Consider the following 22,277-nt stretch of genomic DNA (forward strand, 5'->3'; position numbering starts at 1 on the left):
TAGATTGATTCTCAAGTTGACTCCCACCCACTTCCCCTTCCCCTTCTAGCAGATAGGTGGTGCCTCACCCCTCCAGGGGAAGAGGAAGAGCCTGCTTTATACCATGTGGTACTCCCTGGTGCCTTGGAGAGAGGATGGGGCTGGGAATCAAGAAAACGTGGGTCATTCCCCCCGTCACATGTGGATTTGGGGGCATGTCACATGCCCTCTCTACCCTTCTGCTCCTTCCCATAGAAAACGAGGGCAAAATCCTCCTGAATAAGACCATCCTTTCTGAGTATCCAGCTGCAGAGGACACAAAGCAAACACGCAGCAAGTGTGGGTTCCCTTCCGGGGACGCTTTACACACACAGTGATCCCACCAAAGGACATCACTCTCTGTATTTTGCACACAAGGAAGCTGATCTGGGGAGATGACATGAATTGCTCAAAATCATGCAGTGGAAAGGCCAGGATCTGAACCCAGGCCTGCTTGGCTCTAAACCGGACCCTCCGTCTACTCTGTCCTGCCTTTCTCCCTGCCTTTCATCCTTCCACTTTTCCATCTTTCCTTACTGTTTTCTTTCCCTCTTTGACATATTCAGGGCTGTGCCACTATGAGAAAGAGAAGCCCCACAGTCTCAAAAAGAAAGGATGTTCTGGTAGATACTACAACGTAAACAAACCTTGAGGGCATTATGCCAAGTGCAAGAAGCCAGTCCCCGACAGGACAAGTACTGTATGATCCACTTCCATGAGGTTCCTGGAGTGGTCAGATTCCTAGACACGGAAAGTAGGATGGGGGTTGCCAGGAGTTAGACAGAGTGGGGGAAGGAGCACTTATTTTTAATGGGGATGGAGTTTCAGTTTGGGAAGATGAAGAGTTCTGTGATGGACGGTGATGATGTTCACACATCATAAGTGTGAGTGTGCTTAATGACAGTGACCTGTACAGTTAAAAACGATTAAAATGGTAAATTTTATGTCATGTATAGTCGTCTGTGTAACCATGATAAAAAAAATAAAATGAAAACAAGTACAGTAAAATTCCCATGGCCCGATTTACCACTTCTCTCCCTTTTTCCAAACTCCTAAAAGGAGTACATGAAACTTATGGTTTCCTTTCCTAAACTCCTCGCTACCTCATCCCTTGGCAGTCAGGCTTTCGCCCACCCCTCTGCAGTGACCCTCTCCTGAAAGGTCATCCATGAGCCCTTGTCCTCCCCCAGGGCTGGCAGGATGAGCCCTGGGTCTCAACAGCCTGTTGCTGGCCTTTGGGACACTGTCCTCTGTGTTTTTGACCAGCCCTTTGTCTCCTTGCCCGCTGTGGGTTCCCTCTGAGCCTGTCTCCCGGCCCTCGTGCTGTGTGTCCTCCCTCCCAAAGTGATCTCATGCATCCCCCTTCCCACATCTGTATCTCCACCTCTGGCAAGCCTCTGGGCTTCAGATCAGCCTTTAATGCCATGGGAAGGCCAACTCTGCCTAGACATCCTGCCAGCAGCTGCAGCTCACGATCAGAAACAGACTTCATTTTCCTGGAACTGAGCATCGCCTGCTTGCTGCTTCCGTCAGTGGTTCCACCATGCCCCTCGCCACTGGGCTTACGGCCTTGGGTCATCCTGGACCTCAGTACTCTTGTCCAATGAGACATGGTCCTTGGCCAGCCTTCTCTGAGTGTGTCTCTTTATCATTTTCTTTCCTGGGCTTTGTTAGTTTCCTGAGGCTGCTGTAATGAAGTACCACAGACTGGGCACCTGAAACAACAGAAATCTCTTTCTTCGGAGTTCTGGAGGCTAGAAGTCCAAGATCAAGGTGTCCATAGCGTTGGTTCCTTTTGAGGCCAATCTCCTCGGCTTGTGGATGGCCGTCTTCTCCCTGTGTCCTCGCACGGTCTTCTCTTTGTGTGTGCCTGTGTCCTAATGTCCTCCTCTTCTTCTTTTTTTTAATGTTTATTTATTTTGAGAGACAGAGAGGGAGCACACGCTAGCAGGGGAGGGGCAGAGAGAGAGGGAGAGGGAGAATCCCAAGCAGGCTCCATGCTGTGAGCACAGAGCCCGATGTGAGGCTTGAACTCATGAACTGTGGGATCATGACCTGAGCTGAAGTCAGACGCTTAACCGGCTGAGCCACCCAGGTGCCCCCTGATATCCTCTTCTGGTAGGACACTGGTCAGATCGGATAGGGCCCACCCACATGGCCTCATTTTAACTTAATTACCTCATTAAAGACCCTATTTCCAAATACATTCCCATTCTGAGGTATGGGGGTTAGGGCTTCAACATAGGAGTTTGGGGGTCATCACAATTCAGCCCATAGCACACGATGTTGTGGTGGCCTGCTGCCTATTTCTCCATCCCTTGGCTCAAAGCTGGTGGCCATCGTCATGCTGCCCCTGCTACAGTCTTCTTCAAGCACAGTTGTAAGCACACTGCCCTCCTGCTCAGCATCTTACAGAAACATTTCTGCACCCTTGGCCTGGCACTCAAGGACCTCCTCACTGTGGCTGTAAACAGCCCGTCCCTGTAGCTCCACCATCAACGACTCTGCTCTCTGACCAAGCCAAGCGGCCATGGTGGGACGGACACACTTGTGCTCCTGGCTCACTGCACCTTTGCCCTGCTGTGTTCTCAGGGAGGAATCCTCTCCCCACATCTCCGTCTTTTCAAAACCTACCCACAAATGCCACTGCCTTCCCTGAAAACCCACAATCCTTTACGTGTGCCACTAACAGCACTTCTCTTCTTCCCTAGCTTCTCACTGGGGACATATTTTGTCCCAGCAGTCTCCTGGAGGCCAGGTGGGAAAGATCACAGTATTTTTTCCTCACCTCCCCTTGCAGAGTCACTGCAGGCTGGCTGTGTCCTTCAACCAGAAGATCCCAGCTCTGGTCAGGCAGCCCTCTCTGCACACCCTGTTCATCTCCAGGTTCTGGTAACCCTTCCCTGCCCTTGCCCCCTTCAACTCTATAGACAGCAAGAAAGCCAGCTGGGACTAGGCTCTGGGTACTTCCCTGGGCCATAGCTTTGCAAATAGTCCCTCCATTAAACGCTCCTCGATTAGTCTAACCTGACTGTGCCATCTGTCCCCCCCCGCCCCCCCTGCCCCGGGACATGGATGGCTATGCCATTTTCACCCAGTCTTACCAAGTGCAAATCAACCTGCTTTTTTTTTTTTTTCAAAAATACATATTGAAATACTGATATGTGCTGTTCTTAAGGGGCTGAAAATACAGGAAGATGCAGTGTTGCCTCCATGGGGTCCACGGGCTGGCAGAGGAGGCCGGCAGTCGCATCTCAGGGCAAAAAGGTCTATGCAGAGACCATAAGGCGCAGTGGTGGGGGACCGGGCACTGGAGGAAAATGACTTGATTTGACTCCTGGCCCCTCCACCTACCAACTGGTGGCTCTTTGGCAAGTTTGTCACGCCTCAGTTTCCTTGTCTGCCAAGTGGAGGTAATAATAGTTACTTCACGGGATATGATGAGAATTATAGTACAGTTCCTTGGCACAACTTGGCACATAGCAAGCACTGCATAACTACTGTCCATTAGGTAAACACAGGGTGCTGTGGAACCACAGAGGAAGGTGACTTATTCCAGCTATTGAGGTTGGGATGTTGAGATTCGCTTCTTGCCTATTCCTTTGGCCTTACCTATAGGACTAAGTAAGTTGGAAACTATCAGGTTTCTTCTAAGGAGGAAGAACCTCCACCAGAAAGAAATGTTTCACTGAGCCAGAAAAGATTTTCTCTTGCAATTTTTCCAGTGCATCGAGTCTAGAAAGGATGATGTCTTTTATCTAGGTGAGTCTTTTAAAAGTTATTTATTCCATTTCATACTGGGTTTTACTTTTTAGAGCAGTTTTAGGTTCATGGGAAAATTGATTAAAAGGTACAGAGATTTCCCATGTACCCCCCTGCCCCCACACATACATAAGCTTCCCTCATTATCAATATCCCCCACCAGAGGGGTACATTTGTTATAACTAATGAACCTGCCTGGACACACCCTCATCACTCAAAGTCCGTAGTTTACATCAAGTTTCATTCTTGGTGTTGTACATTCTATGGATTTCGACAAATTTGTAATGATACGTATCCACCTTGATAATGTCATACAGAGTAGTTTCACTGCCCTAAAGGTCCTCTGTGCTCCCCCTACTCACCCTTCCTTTCCCCCTAACTCCTGGAAACCACTGGTCTTTTTACTGTCTCCACAGTTTTGCCTTTTCCAGAATGTCATATAGTTGGAGTCATACAATATAAGACTTTTCCAATTGGCTTCTTTCACTCAGTAATATGCATTTAAGGTTCCTCCCTGTCTTATCATGGATTGACAGCTCATTTCTTTTTAGCACAGAATACTGTTCTATCCTGCAGACACACCACAGTTTATCCATTTACCTGCTGAAGGACAGCTTGGTTGCTTCTAAGTTTTGACAATTATGAATAAAGCTACTGTCCGAGGTAATCTTTATGAAATCAGCCAAGTGAAGGAGGGGAGCAGGGGTGAGCAGGCAGGGGGCAGAGGCTGCGCAGAGGCAGGGAGTCGCCAGAGAGAACAGTAAGGGGGGGACTGTAGACGTTTGGGGTGGTCGAGGAATCACCACAGCAGATGAGAGAGAACAGTGGGTGTGTTTAGAGCAAGCGTGGGAGGGTGCTCTGAGCACTTCCTGGGCATCGGTCAGCTCCTCTGGGTTTCTTTTCAAAGCTACGATGTAGAAAGAATTTCAATGGCCTGCTCTTCAGCACACTTCCTCCAAGGCACAAAGTGGGCAATGGCTTTCTACAGGGAGACACCACAGCAGGAGACTGTGACTTGACCAGACAAAAAACATGAAGAAAACTGCAGGAAGCTCAACTCAGAAGCCAGAGGGCTACTAGCACTTGCTACGTCCTTCTCTCCATTTGTCTTCCCGAGGATTACCTTTTGCTCTTCCTCCCCCAGGTGGATGAAACGTTAAGATGCTTTATCATGTTTTTAAGACTGTGAATGTGGCCGACCTACCTCACAGCCATGTGGGAGCTGCTATGGACTAAATTGTGTCTTCCCCCCTCTGAAACCAAATTCATATGTCAAAGCCTTAACCCACAGTGTGACTGTATTTGGCGATAGGGCCTTTAGGAAGGCAACGAAGGTTAAATGAGATCACAAGGTTGGGGCCCTGACCCGGTAGGGCTGGTGTCCTTACAAGAGGAGACACTGGCTCACTCTCTGTCTTCACACACACACAGAAGAAAGGTCGTGTGAGGATAGAGCAAGAAGGTGGCCATCTGCAAGCCAGAGAGAGCACTCTCATCAGGAACCAAATTGGCCAGCACCTTGGTCTGGGACTTGCAGTCTTTAGAACTGAGAAAATGAATGTCTGCTGTTCAAGCCACGTAGTCTGTGGTACTTGGTCATGGCAGTCTTAGCAGACTAATAAAGGGGCTTTCCCAAAAGGAGTTCCCTCTGTCACTTGGCTTTGTGGTGTGGCCTCTGTGGCCCAATTGTCAATGACTCTTCTTTGGGTCAGCACAAGAAGGCTGGCTGTGACTCCTCCGGATGCCTGTTCCTCCAGAGGTAGGCACAGAGCAATCGCTAAGAAAGACAGCCTCACAGACCAGTGACAGAAGGGGGAGTGAAAACCCTTTCCCCCTCCCCAGGAGGCTGGAGTACCAGCAACTGTGAAGGGTGTGAGATTGTACCCTCCTCACAAGCTTATGAGTTAGCCTGCACGGCCTCATGTTTGCTGGTAGAAGATACAAGACTTCGGGGTCAGAGACAAAGGATCCTATTACAGCCACAGCAGTACCCAGAGTATTGGGGTTTGTGCTCGTCTCCCAGGGCCCAGTTCCCACAGGGCCATGTGATGAGGGCCAGGTGCTGCCCGTAGAGGCATAGGGTGGCTTTACTGGGAGTAAGCTCAAGCTTTGTGAGCCTGTCTTTTTTTTTTTTTTAATGTTTATTTATTTTTGAGGTGGGGGGAGGGGCAGAGAGAGAGGGGCACAGAGGATCCCATGCAGGCTCTGTGCTGATGGTAGAGAACCCGATGGGGGGTTTGAACTCGTGAACCGTGAGATCATGACCTGAGTGAAAGTTAAATACTTAACCAACTGAGCCACCCAGGCTTCCCTGTGAGCCTGTCCTTTATGGTGGACAGTAAGCATGTCTGAACATTGCTCCAGGGGAGGCATTATCTTTCTCACATTAGGCAGCAAACAGACCTGCCCTTCACTGCAGAGGACCATACCCTGCTCTCTGTCAACATGGTTTGCCGTGCAAATACCCTGATGGTATATATATGAGATCTAGATTCTAGCAGCTTTGCTGCTCTGACTGACCCCTGGCTGGGATGAACCCTAAACAGTCTTAATATACTGCACTACTTATTATCCACAGTAAATGTTCCTTCCAGATCATTGAAATTGTCTGGAAATCTACACTTGACTATAAATAGGTCTGATATCCTGTGATTTCACAATATGTCTGTTTTAAAAATGTAGGTTTTATGATTATTCAAGTATGGTAAAGCTAACAGATCATGGAAGATTGCCATTGGAATGATCTTTCTCTTTTTTTAAGCAATTAACATTTTTTAAAATTTTTAGTAATCTCTACACACAGCATGGAGCTTGAACTCACCACCCGAGATCAAGAGTCGCGTGCCCTTCTGACTGAGCCAGCCAGGTGCCCCTGAAAGGATCGTTTGCTACTCACAGATTCCAAGAGGAGAGAGGACACTGAGCTGTGTGTGTGTTTGGGGTGGGGGGGCACATGGGGAAGCACCAGAGTCAGTCAGGGGGCAGAAACAGTGGAGGGAAGTATGGTCAAAAGTCTTTATTGTGGTTTCCGTGGGAAGAAGTAGGTAAGACAGGGGAAGCAGGACATAGGATTGGCTATTCTGAATAATTTCAGTGGGCTCTGGGGTCATAGACGCTTCCTTAGTTGTCTGGTACTGGCCCTGGGGTGAGTAGGGCAGGTGGATAAAGGCCTAGAGAGTGATAGATAGCCTAATAGAGGAGGTGGTTGGAGATGTGGGCTCCAGATTGGCTGGTTTGCATAAGAAAGTCATGATTGTTGCTGACTCCCTCACTCTAAGAACTGGTAGCCATGGGAGGCGCCATTGCTTCAGGGTCAGCAAGGCCCAGATGTCAAGGCATCAGAATAAAAAGACTTGCTTAATGCAAAGTCAAATAAAAATAATACCTCCCTGTGAAGTCCTAACTCCTGAAGAATGTGGAAACTAGAAGGTGCATCAGGCACCTCTGCAATTAACAAACATAACATCTAGTCCATTCCATGAGTCGACACTTGTTCATTAAATAGCTGCCATGAGTGAGGCACCGTACTGGATGCTGGGGAGACAGGTGTGAACCCAAAAGCCCTGACCTTGCCTCGTGGAGCCCAGGGCTGAGCTGCCAAGCCCACACAGGGACCAGCTACACAGGGTCTTGAGCAGTTGTCTGTGGAGCATAACAGCCCCCTGGGAACACTGACTTGCCATCTGAAAATGGAAGGTGCATTTCTCTGGAACACACTTGAGCCTGAAGGCAGAGTACGTCCCTAACCACAGTGGCATATTGGGCTGGAAAAAATGACCTTGCCTTTTGGAACTCCTCGTCCCACCGGAGACATTTCCAAAATTTCCTCAGCAGCCCCGACGACCCGCCTGAATCCTCCCATCTGGGCCTCAGTGTTACTTCTCTGTCAGATTCGATGAACTATGGCTGTAGCTGGTACAGTCCATCACTGCAGTTCTCTGGTGTGCTCTTCTGGAAAAAATGGGAAAAAAAAATTTTTTTAAGTGTTTCTGCAGCTCAGAAGTTCATTTGTCTTAGTCTGTTTGGGCTGCTATAATAAAACGCCATAGACTGTGTGGTTTATAAACAACAGAAATTTATTTCTCACAGTTCTGGAGGCTGGAAGTCCAAGATCAAGACACCAGCAGATTCAGTGTCTGGTGAGAGCCTACTTGGTTCATAGACAGCTGTCTTCTCGCCATGTCTTCATATGGTGGAAGGAGTGGAGAAGCTCTCTGGGGTCTCCTCTATAAGGGCCCTAATCCCATTCATGACCTAATCACTCCGAAAGGCTCTACCTCCAGACACCGTCACATTGGGGGTTAGGATTTCAACACATGGATTTTGAGGGCACCCAAATTTCAGCATAAATAGCAGCATCCTAATTTGGGGTTCCCCTCCACTGTTATCTTCCCCCCACCCACCTCCCCCTTCTCTGGTGGGAGGAATAGACTGCTTTAAGAATTTCCCTCTGTAAGAATTTCCCTCTGAGGCCAGGTTGTCTTCAAGCCTTTGATGAAGGCACAGACAGGGGCTCAAGAAAATGCAGGCTACTCATAATTATGCAAATATAAACTTCTGGTAAAATACACACCAGTGCCCTAGTTTTAAAATCCTAATGCAGTGAAATGTTTCAATTTGGGTTTCTGGCAACTACTATGATCATCTTAAGAGATGTATAAATACATGTAAATAAGATATTAACACCACAAGATTGTTTTAGATCATTTCCCCATCTGGTTCGGTCCTGTAATTGTGTGGGAAGGAACAGTTCTTGGAATCTGGCCTGAGCATGAAAATACAGAACAGAACGATCACTCAGGGTTTGCAGCAGCCTGCAAGATGCTTACCTCTGAAAGCCAATTCCAAATTAAGTTATAACATCGTTGTAGTACTCATAGGCATTAGGTCAACATTGTATTGTTGCCGGGGAGAGCGTTTCCAAACCTGGTTGATTATCGAGCTCTCTGGAGAGCTTCTAAAAATTCACATTCTGGGCTCTGCTTTTATCATCTCTTATGATAGTATAGGTATGAAGTGGGGGCTGGGAGGCTGTATTTTTAAGAAGCTGCTCAGATAGATACCCGTACTGATAAGCTGGTTTGAGACCCGTGGCTTTATTCGGAGAGTCTTTCTGTTCTAAGTAGGGGCCCTTGTCCGGGCAGCTTCAGCATTACCTGGGGGCTTGTTAGAAACACTGACTGCATTTTTACAGCAGCCCCGGGCAATTTGCAGGAAACTGAAGGAGCCCTGGTGGAGGGGATCTACAGGCCAGGTGAAGTCTTTGGGAGACCGTGACGATTTCACCGTTAGTAGGTCAGGAAGGATGTTATGAGGAAGTTGGGCTGCTAAAAAGATGGAAAAAAAAGGCAGGGCAAACCTATTGCTTCTTTTTGACCAACACAGAAATGGAGGAAACAGGGCAGAAAGGATGCAGGGAATGGGCTACATGTGTTCTACCTCCCCAGTCTTACCAAAAGATGAAATACAAACTTGATTTTTGGGGCAAATTTTTGCTGTTATGTACTCATTATTTGTATTGAGTGCTATAGGTATTCACTGTGGGTATTTGCGGAGCGCACTAATACTACTTTTTTTGTGGGGGCAGTTCTGACTCAACCGAGGCAGCTTGGTGCCAAAGAAAGCCTTGCAGAGATTAGGCTGGAGCGAGCGCTGGGTCCCAACTTTTTGCTAACCCACTGTCATCCTGGGAGAGTCACGTGGGCTCCCCAGGTCCCAGGTTCATCATCTGTAACACATCTACGGCTCCCAATCTCATCCGACCCTATGCCCTGTTTTGAAAGGAACTTTTGAAACATCCTCTTGGCAATCTGAAAATGAAAATCATAGATATACAGATATGTAGACAACTAGTTGTAGACCTAATTTTTATAAACCACTCTCATGCTCTAAAAGTAATTTAAATAGGAAGTTCAAGTGAATAGGTTATGAGAAAATAATACATATTGTAGTACACAAAGGCTTGGGCAGTGTATTAACCATGTCTTTGATGGTCTGTATTCTGATGCTTTGACATCTGGGGGCTTGCTGACCACGGAGGGGTCTCCGCCTGTCTCAGAGCTAGTGAATTTCTAGAGCTTGTAAGCAACTTGCCCCAGAGCAGGCTTCTAAAATGCAAACCAACCAGTCCAGAGCTTACAACCCAACCAAGTCAGGCTTGTGCACTCCGGGCCACAATCCACCTGCCCTTATCACTGTGGGGTCAGGTACCAACAGCTAGGGACAGCTGTTATGCCCCAGAGCCTACTGAAGTTTTTCAGACTAGCCAATCCAAAGCCTGCTTCCCCTGCCTCACTTCTTCCTTCCCATGGAAACCACAATAGAGACCCATGTGCACATTTCTTCCTTGCTCCCTCTGCCTCCTGACCTACCCTGTGCTTCCCCAAGTGGGCTCCCCATAGCACAGTGCACCCCCTTCCCTTGGGATCTATGAGTAACAAGCTATCATTTCAATAGTAGTCATCTCCTGGTCTGTCGGCTTACTATACCCTGAATTTTCTATTAATACAAATATTTTAAGAACAGAACTATATGGTGAGACATTTGAAAATGGTTTACTGCTCCCACTCACAATGAATAAGCTAAGATTTAACAAAAGTTGGGAGATCAGGAGCTATTTCCTAGAAGGACAGAGGAAAAGAAAGCAGGAGAATGTTACACAGAAGGATAAATGTTCATGGTTAGTATTAACAAAGCTGAGTGATTTGTATACGATAGGACAAAGAGGAAAAACCTTAGGTAGGGATAAGATGCCAAGAAAAGTTATAGACTATACAGGAAAAGGAAGTAGAATATTTTTTAATGTTTATTTATTTATATTGCGAGAGAGAGAGTGTGTGTGTGTGAACACATGTGTGTGCAAGCGTTGAAGGGGCAGAGAGAGAGAGGGAGAGAGAGAATCCCAAGTAGGCTCCACGCTGTCAATGCAGAGCCTGACACGGGGCTTGAACTGACAAACTGTGAGATCATGACTTGAGTCGAAATCAAGAGTCGGACATTTAACTGACTGAGCTACCCAGGCACCCCAGGAAGTAGAATATTCTTGCAAATCATCCACGCTTTATTTATAAGTGTAGTGTCGAAACAATTCCTTTTGATGACGTGGGATTTGGGAGTGATGAACTGTCGTGGAACAGACTTCCCAGATCTTGAAATCCCATGACAGATTGGAGTGGACATTTTCTTTCAAAATGTCTGGCAGCACACTGGAAAGTCTTATGGGACCTGGGTAAATTCTTCCTTGTGTAACCTGTGCTGGCATCGAAGGACACTCAGTGTCCCTCCCACTATACATCAGTAGCCACCCTCCAATCATTGTAACAGCCAACACTTCCTCCACGGGCTTTCAAGATACACACATTGGGAAACCACTAAATTGGACAACACCCAAGATCCTTCCAGAACTAGCTCATTTCAATTCTATGGTTCTAAGATTGCCGGGGCTTCACAGATGAAGTATGTTGCTAACGTTCCTTAAAGTTTGAAAGTTACTATTGCTAGACACCATAAGCCATGGCCATGAACTGAGAAGAGCATGTGAAGACACAAAAGTACCAAAAGCATGGGAAAATAGTGACAAACCAAGCCACGGTGGCTTACTTTTGAGAGCAAATCACAACCTTTAAGTGAACATCAAAAAACTACTTTTAAATCTTACCACCACAATCGGGCAGTTAACTATAGTTCTGGAAGCACAGTTTGGGTGGGCCCTCCTTCAGCCCCACGGCTCTAAGATGCAGAGCCGGTATTATGTCCGTAGTGCTTAAGAACTTGGCTCTGTTATGAGACAAAACTAACTTCAATCCCAGCTTTGCCACTTGCTAGCTGTGTGGCTGTGGTCAATTTACTTGACATTTTTGAGTTAGTTCTATAATAAGTAAAATTGGAATCAGATGCCTAATTTATAGACGGTTGTAAGGCTGGGATAATGCATACAAAGGGCTGAGCTCAAACACGGCAGTTAATAAACAACATAAGCTATCGTTGATTTACTGTTTGCTATTTCTATTTCAAACTGTCCACCAGAGGGCGGCAAACCCGGTTCTGGAATTTGAAAAAGCTGTTGTCCAGTTCCCCGCCTCCCCACCCCGCAAAAATTCCGTATTTGTAAAACATGCTCTAAAAATCCTAAGTATTGATGTCTGAGAAAAAGAATTTAGCAACATTCCATTTGTTTGCCCTTTCACCCTTGAGGGATCTTACATCTAAAATAAAAATGCTCAACTTCAAGACTTGGTTTAAATGAAGACAGATGTATAACCTTGTAGCTTTGAGGCTACCTCTTAAACTAGTGACAAACCAAGGACAGAGCTGTGACAGCAGTGTGACTGTGGGGCAGGCAGTAAGGAATGGATCTTTTGCAGAGAACTTAAAAGTCAGTTTTTCGGATCACTCTGTACCAGAAATTCTGAATGATGTCAGTGATAAAATTCTCCACACACAAAAAAATCTTTTGTTGTTGGAAGTTCTAAACAATTTCTGCAGGTATGATTGCATTTTAGTAACATATACATAAGTTCCACTTGGTACATTTTCTTTTTTCTTTTCTAAAAAAATTTTTTGATGTTTGTTTTTCAGAGAGAGTGACAGACAAAGCGTGAACAGGGGAGTGGCAGAGAGAGAGGGAGACACACAATCCAAAGCAGGCTCCAGGCTCTGAGCTGTCAGCACAGAGCCCTACGTAGGGCTCGAACCCATGAACGGGGAGATCATGACCCGAGTGGCAGTCAGATGCTAAACTGACTGAGCCACCCAGATGCCCCTTCTTCTTCTTTTTTTCTTTTTCTAAAGTACAGGCACCTCCTTTGGGGCGAACCTATTCCAAGATGTCCTGCCCTTCACAAGGAAATGAGAACTCTCTCCCAGGGCTCCCACCAGCTTCTCCGGGATTGGTTGCATTCCTGCACTACATTTTCCTATTTATCCATCAGCAATTGTATTCTGTCTGGAAGCTAATGCAGAGAACTCCCAGTTGTGCAGAAGTTCCTGCCACATGGACCCAGCTCTCTGCATTTTCCTTCTTTTGTACATTTCTGTCAGTTCAGAAACATGGCAAGGGTCTGTAAAGCGACGGTCTCCAACCACTCTGCTTAAATAGTAGACTCAAGGGGTGCTTGGCTGGCTCAGTCAGTATAGCACGTGACTCTTGACCTCCCAGTTATGAATTCAAGCCCCACATCGGGTGTACAGACTACTTAAAAAACAAATAAAAAAATAATAGGGGCGCCTGGGTGGCTCTGTTGGGTGAGCATCAGACTTCGGCTCCGGTCAGGATGTCACAGTTTGTGAGCTCACGCCCCACATCAGAGCGTGCTTCAGATCCTCTGTCACCCTCTCTCTCTGCCCCTCCCCTGCTTGTACTCTCTCAAAAATAAGTAAACATTTTTAAAAAATTAAAAAATGATAGATTCAAAATAAACCGTGATAACACAGTGATTGTAAGGATGAAGAATAGGCCTTGAGATGTTTCATTTTTTACATTCTACGTGATACAAACTTGGGAGTTTTTGTTTGAGTTAAACATTTGAAACAGGGGTGCCTGGGTGGCTCAGTCGGTTAAGCAGCCGACTTTGGCTCAGGTCATGATCTTGCGGTCCGTGAGTTCGAGCCCCACGTCGGGCTCTGTGCTGACAGCTCGGAGCCTGGAGCCTGTTTTGGATTCTGTGTCTCCCTCTCTCTGACCCTCCCCTGTTCATGCTGTCTCTCCCTGTCTCAAAAATAAATAAAACGTTAAAAAAATTTTTTTGAAACAGTTCTAGCTAAAGGGTAAATAAGTCACAGGATGTAACATACGGCATGGTGACTGTAGTTAAGAATACTGTGTTGTACATTTAAAAGTTTCCAAGAAAGTAGATCTTAAAAGTTCTCATCACAAGAAAAAAATTTGTGACTGTGTGAGGTGATGAATGTTAACTAAACTTACTGTTCTGACCATTTCCTAGTATATCAAACTATGTTGTATAACTAAAGCTAATACAATGTTATATGTCAGTTACATCTCAATAAAAAAGAATTTTTAACAGTAAAACAGAGAGAAAAATGTGAGATCTAATATCTTCTAGTGGCAAGGGAAATTTTGTTCATCCATGAAATAGGTTACTAAATTTGAATAATGTTAAATTGAAATGTTTTTGTCCTCAAAGCTGTGTGATTTGAAACTATAGACTGAATCCAGATTACTACTGGATATTACATGATCATTATTAAAAGTAATTTCATTGTATAGTGGAAGTGGGGGAGTGGATATTAATTAGGCTAGGTCCCCTTTGGTCTCAGATTCAAAATAATTTGCTTTCCTTCCTTTCTAGGAAGTATCCAGCTGGTGACAGCCATTCAAGAAGAAAAGGAAGTCTTTCATATCAGGAAACTGAACCCTGCTTCAGAGAAGCTGGGAGAGCAGTGCTCTGCTGGGAGAAGCATTTCAGAGGTGCAGAGACTATGACTGGGGGCTCTAGCCAGGCATGCGCTTTCTTCCCCCTCCAGCCCTCGCCACAGAGATGGTGTTTGACTTTCCCAATCCTGCCCAAAGCCAAGCTCATCCCACTCCCGCACCTTCCCTTCATTTGAGGAAGCCCTATTTGGGAAGATTTCAGAGTATCTGACAAATACCAGCAACTTTGGTCTGTGAGATAGAGGAGGTCCCACCTGTGCATCCCAGACGGAGGGGCAGGTTCAGGGAGGGGACCATTCATTGAAAGACCGCGGTGCGTGTGTTCTGGCCAGGAACACGCTCCTGATACACTCCTGATACATGCTCCGTGATACGTGCATCTTGTTAAATCCAGACACACTCTTCAAAGACGGTGTAATTCACCCCTCACCCCGCGACCCCTGCCTGGAGGTCAGTTTTTACCCGTGGAGGGAAACTGACAAGGTTTCTGTCTCTTCCCCTTTGCATTGTTGCAATGTTTCTGCCCCTCAGGTTTGCTTTGGAACCAAGATCCTGCTCCAACTTAGAGGGTGTCTGGGAAAACTGCCTTCCTTCTTGTCTGCAGGGCGGGTTACCCCCAGCCCTAGTCAGCTTCATACCCCAGTGGTTTCTGAGCTAACAGCTATTACCATTTATTAAGGATAGGACTGCGTGTCAAACAGTTGTACCTGCTTTATTTCTAATTCTTGCCATGACTTCAGTTTGTGGGTAAGGGGATTAAAGTCCAGGAGTCAAGCTAAGTTTTTCCATGTCACCCAGCTCACGATATGCACAGCAAGTCCTCAGGGAAGGCTCATGGGTGACAGGCACTCTTCCAGGGGTGGTTCAGAAATGAGCTCAGTATTCCTCTCCTAAATCTTTTTTCAAAAAAGGTTTTATAATTTTTTCATTTCATTTCATTTCATTTTTCATCATGACAAATGTACTTTTCAATCCCCATCCCCTATTTCCACCACTGTCCCACCTACCTCACCTCTGGCAACTATCAGTTTGTCCTCTATAGTTAAGAGTCTGTTTTTTGGTTTCTCTATCTCTCTCTCTGTCTCTGTCTCTCTCTCTTTCCCTTTGCCCATTTGCTCTATTTCTTAAGTTCCAGACATGAGTGAGATCATATGGTATTTTTCTTTTTCTGACTTAGTTCACTTACATCATGCTTTCATGCTCTAAGCTTTTATAGATTATTTTTAATTGTGGTAAAATATGCATAACATAGGATTTACCATCTTAACCATTATTTATTTATTTACTTAGTGCAAGCAGGGGAGGGGCAGAGAGAGAGAGAGGGAGAGAGAGAATCCCACTGTTGATGCAGAGCCCCACCGGGGGTTCGAACTCATAAACTGTGAGATCATGACCTGAGCTGAAACCAAGAGTTAGATGCTTAACCGACTGAACCATCCAGGCGCCCCCCATCTTAGCCATTTTTTTAAAATAATGTTTATTATTTCTGAGACAGAGAGAGGCAGAGCATGAGAGGGGGAGGGGCAGAGAGAGAGGGGAACACAGAATCCGAAGCAGGCTCCAGGCTCTGAGCTGTCAGCACAGAGCCCGACGCGGGGCTCGAACTCACAGACCGTGAGATCATGACCTGAGCCGAAGCCGGATGCTCAACCGACTGAGCCACCCAAGTGCCCCTTAGCCATTTTTAAGTGTACAGTTCCAAGGCATTAACTATATTCACACGTTATGTAGCCGTCACCACCTTCCATCTCCAGAACATTTTCATCTGGCAAAACTGAAACTCTGTCCCCATTAAACTCTAACCCCACATTCTCACCTCCCCTCTTCCTCTGCCAAATCTTATAAGGCAGACACAATTATCATCACCATCCCCATTTTACAGATACAGAAACTCAAGCCTGGAGAGATTCCATAACTCTCCCGGATCCTAGCTAGTAGGTGACAGAGCTGGAATTCAAAGCCAGACAGTCTGGCTCCGGAGGTCAAAAGCTTAATTACTCTATGGCCTCAGGGACATCTAACCAATACTATGCTTTTCTGTCTTTCTGCTATTGACCCTATTCTAGAAGATCAAGAAACAGAGCCTAGAAAGTTGGAACAAGTTGCAGATAAGTCCTGGTAAAGGCAGGAGGAGGATTCGTGTTCAGACCGCTTGGATCCCAGGCTGATTGGGCCTGTGGTTTTCTGCACAACCACTCAGATGACAGCAATGAGCCTCTCCCTTTTGAGTCCCACTCTCTGCTTCCATCCTTATCCCAAGGCAGCTCTGGTTGCCTCCTCTCAGTCCCATGTGCAGTCACGGGCTCCAGTTTGCCTGTGATGAGGGAAGCAGACACCGGGCTTTGGCCAGCAAGGGGCAAGCTGGGCCTAAAATGAGATGTCCTGTCTTGAGTCTTCCGTAGTTCAGGGGGATGCTGTCTGTGCTAGAGCAGGCTGTGCTGATCATATCAGAACGTGACGGCTGAGAGTTAGGGTATCCATATAATCTATCTTCCAAACTGGAACACTTTTGAGAGTGAAATGGGGGGGAGGGGTTATGAAAAATTACACTGGAATAATGCATTAGTCAAGGTTCTCCAGAGAAACACAACTAATAGGATATTTATTTGTTTATTAATAATTAATTAATTATTGTAAGAACTTGGCTTCCATGGTTATGGAGGTTGAGAAATCCCAAATCTGCAGTCAGCAAGCTGGGAACCCAGGATCAGATGGTGTAGTTCTAGTTCGAATCCAAAGGCCTGAGATCCAGGAGAGCTAGTGTGAGGAGGGCAGGAAAAGACTAAAAGAGAAAATTCTGCCTCAGTCGCCTTTTTGCTGGATTGAGGCCTTCAACTGATTGGATGGGGCCCACCCACAGAGGGGAGAGCAGTCTGCTATACTCAGTCTTCAGACTCAAATCTTAATCTCATCTAGACATACACCCTTACAGACACAGTCAAAATAATGTTTAACCACCTATCTTGGCCTCCTGTGGCCCAGGCAAAATGGCACATAAAATTAACCATCACAGGCAACAGCATAAACGAGGACTGTGCTGGGAAGAAACTAGGATGTATTGTCACCCCAAGTATTGTCCTTTCATGGGGATATAACATGAAAATGCAGAGGCCTTCCAGGAGCTATTTCATAAGGATTCAGTGGTATTTTTTGTTTGTTTGCTTTGCGCAGAGGAATGAATTCTCATGAGTAAAGAGGAAAGAGACCAAAACGTTTCAGTTTCACTCACTAGATTAGCCAATTTGGCTTTGACACTTGTATCAATGTGTTTCACATTTCTGTGTTTGGGAAATGTAGATATAGATATGAATAGTAAAACTGGTAAATGGCCCCAAAAACCAGCCTGATAAGGCAAAAGAACAGTTCAATAGGGGTGCCTGGGTGGCTCAGTTGGTTGAGCGACTGACTTCGGCTCAGGTCATGATCTTGTGGTTCTGAGTTCGAGACCCACATCAGGCTCTGTGCTGACAGCTCAGAGCCTGGAGCTTGCTTCGGATTCTGTGTCTCCCTCTCTCTCTGTCCCTCCCCTGCTCATGCTTTGTCTCTCTCTGTCTCTCAACAATAAATAAACGTAAAAAAATTAAAACAAAACAACAACAACAAAAACAGTTCAATAAAGTGAGCCTCTGTCTGCGGAGTGAGCTGACATCATTCTCCAGGTTGGAAAGAATGACATACTGTCCTGATGTCTTTGACAGGATAAGGGAGTGCTTTGTGACAGGGAATGACTTCACCTACTCTGAAAATACACATGCTTATGAAGATGTAGTCAACAAGCACTGAAAATCCAATTCATAGGGACCCAGCAATGTGTAATGTCTTTACCACACCTTTATAGATATTTGAAGGTTATGCTGGTTGCAAGTGAGGCAACTAGTTATGCAAATGGAATAAAATTTCCCCAACTCTGGGCATTTTTGCACTTGGGTGTTGATTCTTGCCTTTGGAGCCTGCATATGTTACTCGAGCTGGAGGTATGTATATTCCTCCGGATATCACCAAATGGCCATTTTGGGAAAATCAAAAATGGTAGTCAAAAACCATTTAGGCCATTTTGGGAAAATAAAAAAACCCACCTGGTTCTCAATTTGGGGCTGGATGTCAGAAATACAACTAAAAGGGGCTCCTGGGTGGCTCAGTCAGTTAAGCGTCCGACTTCGACTCAGGTCATGATCCCACGGTTTGTGAGTTTGAGCCCCGCATCAGGCTCTGTGCTGCCAGCTTGGAGCCTGGAGCCTGCTTCAGATTCTGTGTGTGTGTGTCTCTCTCTCTCTGCCCTTCCCCCACTCACGCTCTGTCTCCCTCTGTCTCAAATATATATATATATATATATATATATATATATATATATATATATATATAAAGAAATACAACTAAAACTAAACTGAAAACTAGAGGAAGAGGTTTTGCAGGACAGAGAAACTATTCGACACAATACAAAAATCATGGACATGTCATTCCACATTTTTCAAAACCTATGGAAGGTACAACACAAAGAGTGAACCCTAATGGAAACCGTGGACTTCAGTTAATAATAATGTATTAGTATTGGTTAATTATAAAAGAGGTACATTATAATACAAGATGTAAATAATAGGGAAAACTGTGTTGGCTTGGTAGGGGTGGGGTAGGAGTAGATGAGAACTCTCTGTAAAGTTGTTTTTAAAGTTTATTTATTTATTTTGAGAGAGAGAAAGAGAGAGCGCATGAACTGGGGACACACAGAGAGAGAATCCCAAGCTGGCTGTGCACTAACAGTGCAGATGTGGGGCTCAAACCCACAAGTTATGAGATCATGACTTGAGCTGAAACCAAGAGTCAGACACATAACTGACTGAGCCACCCAGGTGCCCTAAGAACTCTCTGTACACTTAAAAATGCTATAAAAAATAAAGTCTTTTAATTAAAACAGAAGAGAATAGTTAATTTATTAAGATACAAGCAAAGGTACAAGAAAACAAGAAATGTCCATTATCTTGGCTGCATGATTAACTGGTCTCACATATTTTATAACAACAATGCCCAAAGGTAATATTACAAACACTAGGAATTTGCATAAAGTCCGGAAGTATCCAAAAGGTGAATCCAACTGTGTACAAATGTTAGTAGTCTTTTCCAGAAACCAGAGCACCCCCTAGAGTGGGGACAATCTCTAGGGGCTCTACAGCCAGCACAGAAGGCAAATCACAAGTCACCTGGGAGAGCAAAGTTCAAGCCCTCAGCCGGGAGCTCACAGTCCTCTGTAGGATCACCCAGAGGCCTATCATTTCCTCGTTGTGGCAAAGCTCACCAGTAGGTACAGGGCTTGTCCTGGGCACAGCCCTACCCTGCAAGGCCCCATGGCAATCCTGAACAGGTCCCGTGCTATCGCGGTGGGGACCACTCCCTGCAGGCCCTGACGACCCATCGCCTCTTACTTCCCAGGGCTCCCCCATGACTTGCCTGGACTGGCTTTGTGCCCAGATAATGTTTAAATGCCGATGCTATTAAACCCTTTGAAACTCTAATTTTATACACATAATTCATCTTACCAGGCATGTTATTAGGCAATGTTTATAATAGATCGGTTTTTACTATCTTCACTGAGTGTCCTAAAGATACATGTGTTTGCTTTTTAAATTTTGTAAACATTTTATTTACTTTTAATGATTTTTTTCTTCATTTTTTCATTTTATTTAAATCCAAGTTAGTCAACATATAGTATAATACTGGTTTTTCAGGAGTAGAACCCAGTGATTCCTCACTTACATACAACACCCAGTGCTCGTCCCAACAAGTGCCCTCCTTAATGCCCATCACTCAGTGAGCCCATTCCCCCACCCAACACCCCTCCGGCAACCCTCAATTCGTCCTCTTTATTTAAGAGTCTCTTACGGTTTGCCTCCCTCTCTGTTTTTATCTTCTTTTTCCTTCCCTTCCGCCATGTTCATCTGTTTTGTTTCTTAAATTCCACATGTGAGTGAAATCATAGGATATTTGTCTTTCTCTGACTGACTTATTTCACTTAGCACAACACATTCTAGTTCCACCCATGTTGCTGCCAATGACAAGATTTTGTTCTTTTTGATCGCTGAGTAATATTCCATTGTATTTATGTACACCACATCTTCTTTATTCATTCATCAGTCGATGGACATTTGGGCTCTTTCCGTACTTTGGTTCTTGCTGATAGCGCTGCTATAAGCTTCGGGGTGCGTGTGCCCCTTCGAATCAGCATTTTTGAAGCTACGTGTGTTTATATGGACAAGAAGATGTAGGCCAAAACAACATGAGCATGGGCCTTATTTTCTCTTTATTTACAAATTTGAAATTTTTCCTTTGAAAAATTTCCAGATACATAAAGATTACTCCCTAATTACCGCAGTGGATAACTTAAAGGTCTCAAGCTAAGTATGAATCTTAGGATTATACTTGAAGAACATTTAATCACCGTTTTTATTAAAAATTTGTAAGAAAAACACGACACTTAAAAATTGATCCAGGCAGTAAAGGTGGAGTGATTGATTCTAGAGGCTCACATAATTTGCAGTGTTTCACATGCAGCCATTAGTTGTTGGCAACTCTTATTAAATACACATGCTTACATTTACAGTTTTTTTATAAAAATTTTATGTATTTATTTTCTAATGTTTACTTTTTTTCTGGGAGAGAACGAGAGACAGAGTGCAAGCTGGGGAGGGGCAGAGAGAGAGACGGAGACACAGAATCTGAAGCAGGCTCCAGGCTCTGAGGTGGCAGCACAGAGCCCGACACGGGGCTTGAACCCATGAACCTCAAGATCATGACCTGAGCCAAAGTCGGATGCTTAACTGACTGAGCCCCCTCAGTGACAGGCGCCCCCTCACTGAAATTTCTATTGAACAGTGCTGATTTAGAGCGATTCTCTGAAACATGGCTTACTACAGGTTAAGCACGAACCCCTACATTAACTTGTATGTCTGCCCTTACAGCTTTTCCCTCTCTCTGCCCTCTCCTTGTAACAGTTTTGTTGAGATATAATTCACATCCCATACCCATGGCCTATTTAAACTGTACAGTTCAATGGTTTTTAGCACATTCACAGAGCTGTGCAGCCATCACCACAAGAAATTTTAGAGCATTTTTATTACCTCAAGAAGAGATGCCATATCCTTTAGCAATCATCCCTTAATCCTCACCATACATACCCTCCAGCTCTGAGCAATCAGCAATATATTTTCTGTCTCTCCATGTAGATTTGCCTTTTCTAGACATTTCATATAAACAAAGTCATACGACATGAAGTCCTTTATGATTGGCTTCTCATTTAGTATGTTGTGTTCAAAGATCATCCATGCTACAGAATGTATCAGTTCCTCACTCCCTTTTTGGGCTGACTAATATCCTATTGTATGCATAGACCACATTTTGCTTATCTACTCATCAGTGGATTGACATTTGGGTTTCCACCTTTTGGCTATTATGAATAATGTTGCTATAAGCATTCTTGTATATGTTTTGATTTTAGACATCTCAAGTGGTAGCTCATGTGGTTTTGATTTATATTTTTCTGATTTCAAGCATTTTTCTTTAAAAAAATGTGTTTTTTAAAAATGTTTATTCATCTTCTGAGAGAGAGAGATGGAGACAGAGTGTGACTGGGGGAGGGGCAAAGAGAGAGGGAGACACAGAATGCAGAGCAGGCTCCAGGCTCTGAGCTTTCAGCACAGAGCCTGAAGTGGTGCTTGAACCCACGAACAGTGAGATCATGACCTGAGCCAAAGTCCAATGCTTAACCAACTGAGCCACCCAGGCACCCCTGATTTCAAGCATTTTTCATGTGCTTTTTGGCCATTTCTGTATGTTCTTTGGAGAAGAGTCTATTCAGACCTTATTCATCTTTAATTTGGATTATTTGTCTTTTTATTCTTTAGTTGTAAGAGTTTTTTTAAAAAATATATTCTAGATACAAATCCCTTATCAAATATATAATTTGCACATATTTTAATCCATTCTGCAAGAGTTGTTTTTTAAATTTCTTGATAGTGCCCCTTGAAGTGCAAAAGTTTTTAATTTTGATGAGGTCCAATGTATCTATTTTTTTGCTCATGTTTTTTATGAAATATCTAAGAATCTATGTCAAGATCCA

At 44.8% G+C, this 22,277-nt stretch overlaps 1 long non-coding RNA gene across 1 annotated transcript in view; it reads right to left on the reverse strand.

The window, feature by feature from the left end:
- Positions 1-6,768: 6,768 nt before the first annotated feature.
- Positions 6,769-22,277, reverse strand: part of LOC131506824 (uncharacterized) — a 34,585-nt gene continuing 19,076 nt past the window's right edge. The window contains exon 3 of the long non-coding RNA XR_009259165.1: positions 6,769-7,731. This is a non-coding gene — a long non-coding RNA (uncharacterized LOC131506824). The remainder of the gene's footprint in view (positions 7,732-22,277) is intronic.

Source organism: Neofelis nebulosa, chromosome 3 (assembly GCF_028018385.1).
Source record: "Neofelis nebulosa isolate mNeoNeb1 chromosome 3, mNeoNeb1.pri, whole genome shotgun sequence".
Taxonomy (NCBI): Eukaryota; Metazoa; Chordata; class Mammalia; order Carnivora; family Felidae; genus Neofelis; species Neofelis nebulosa.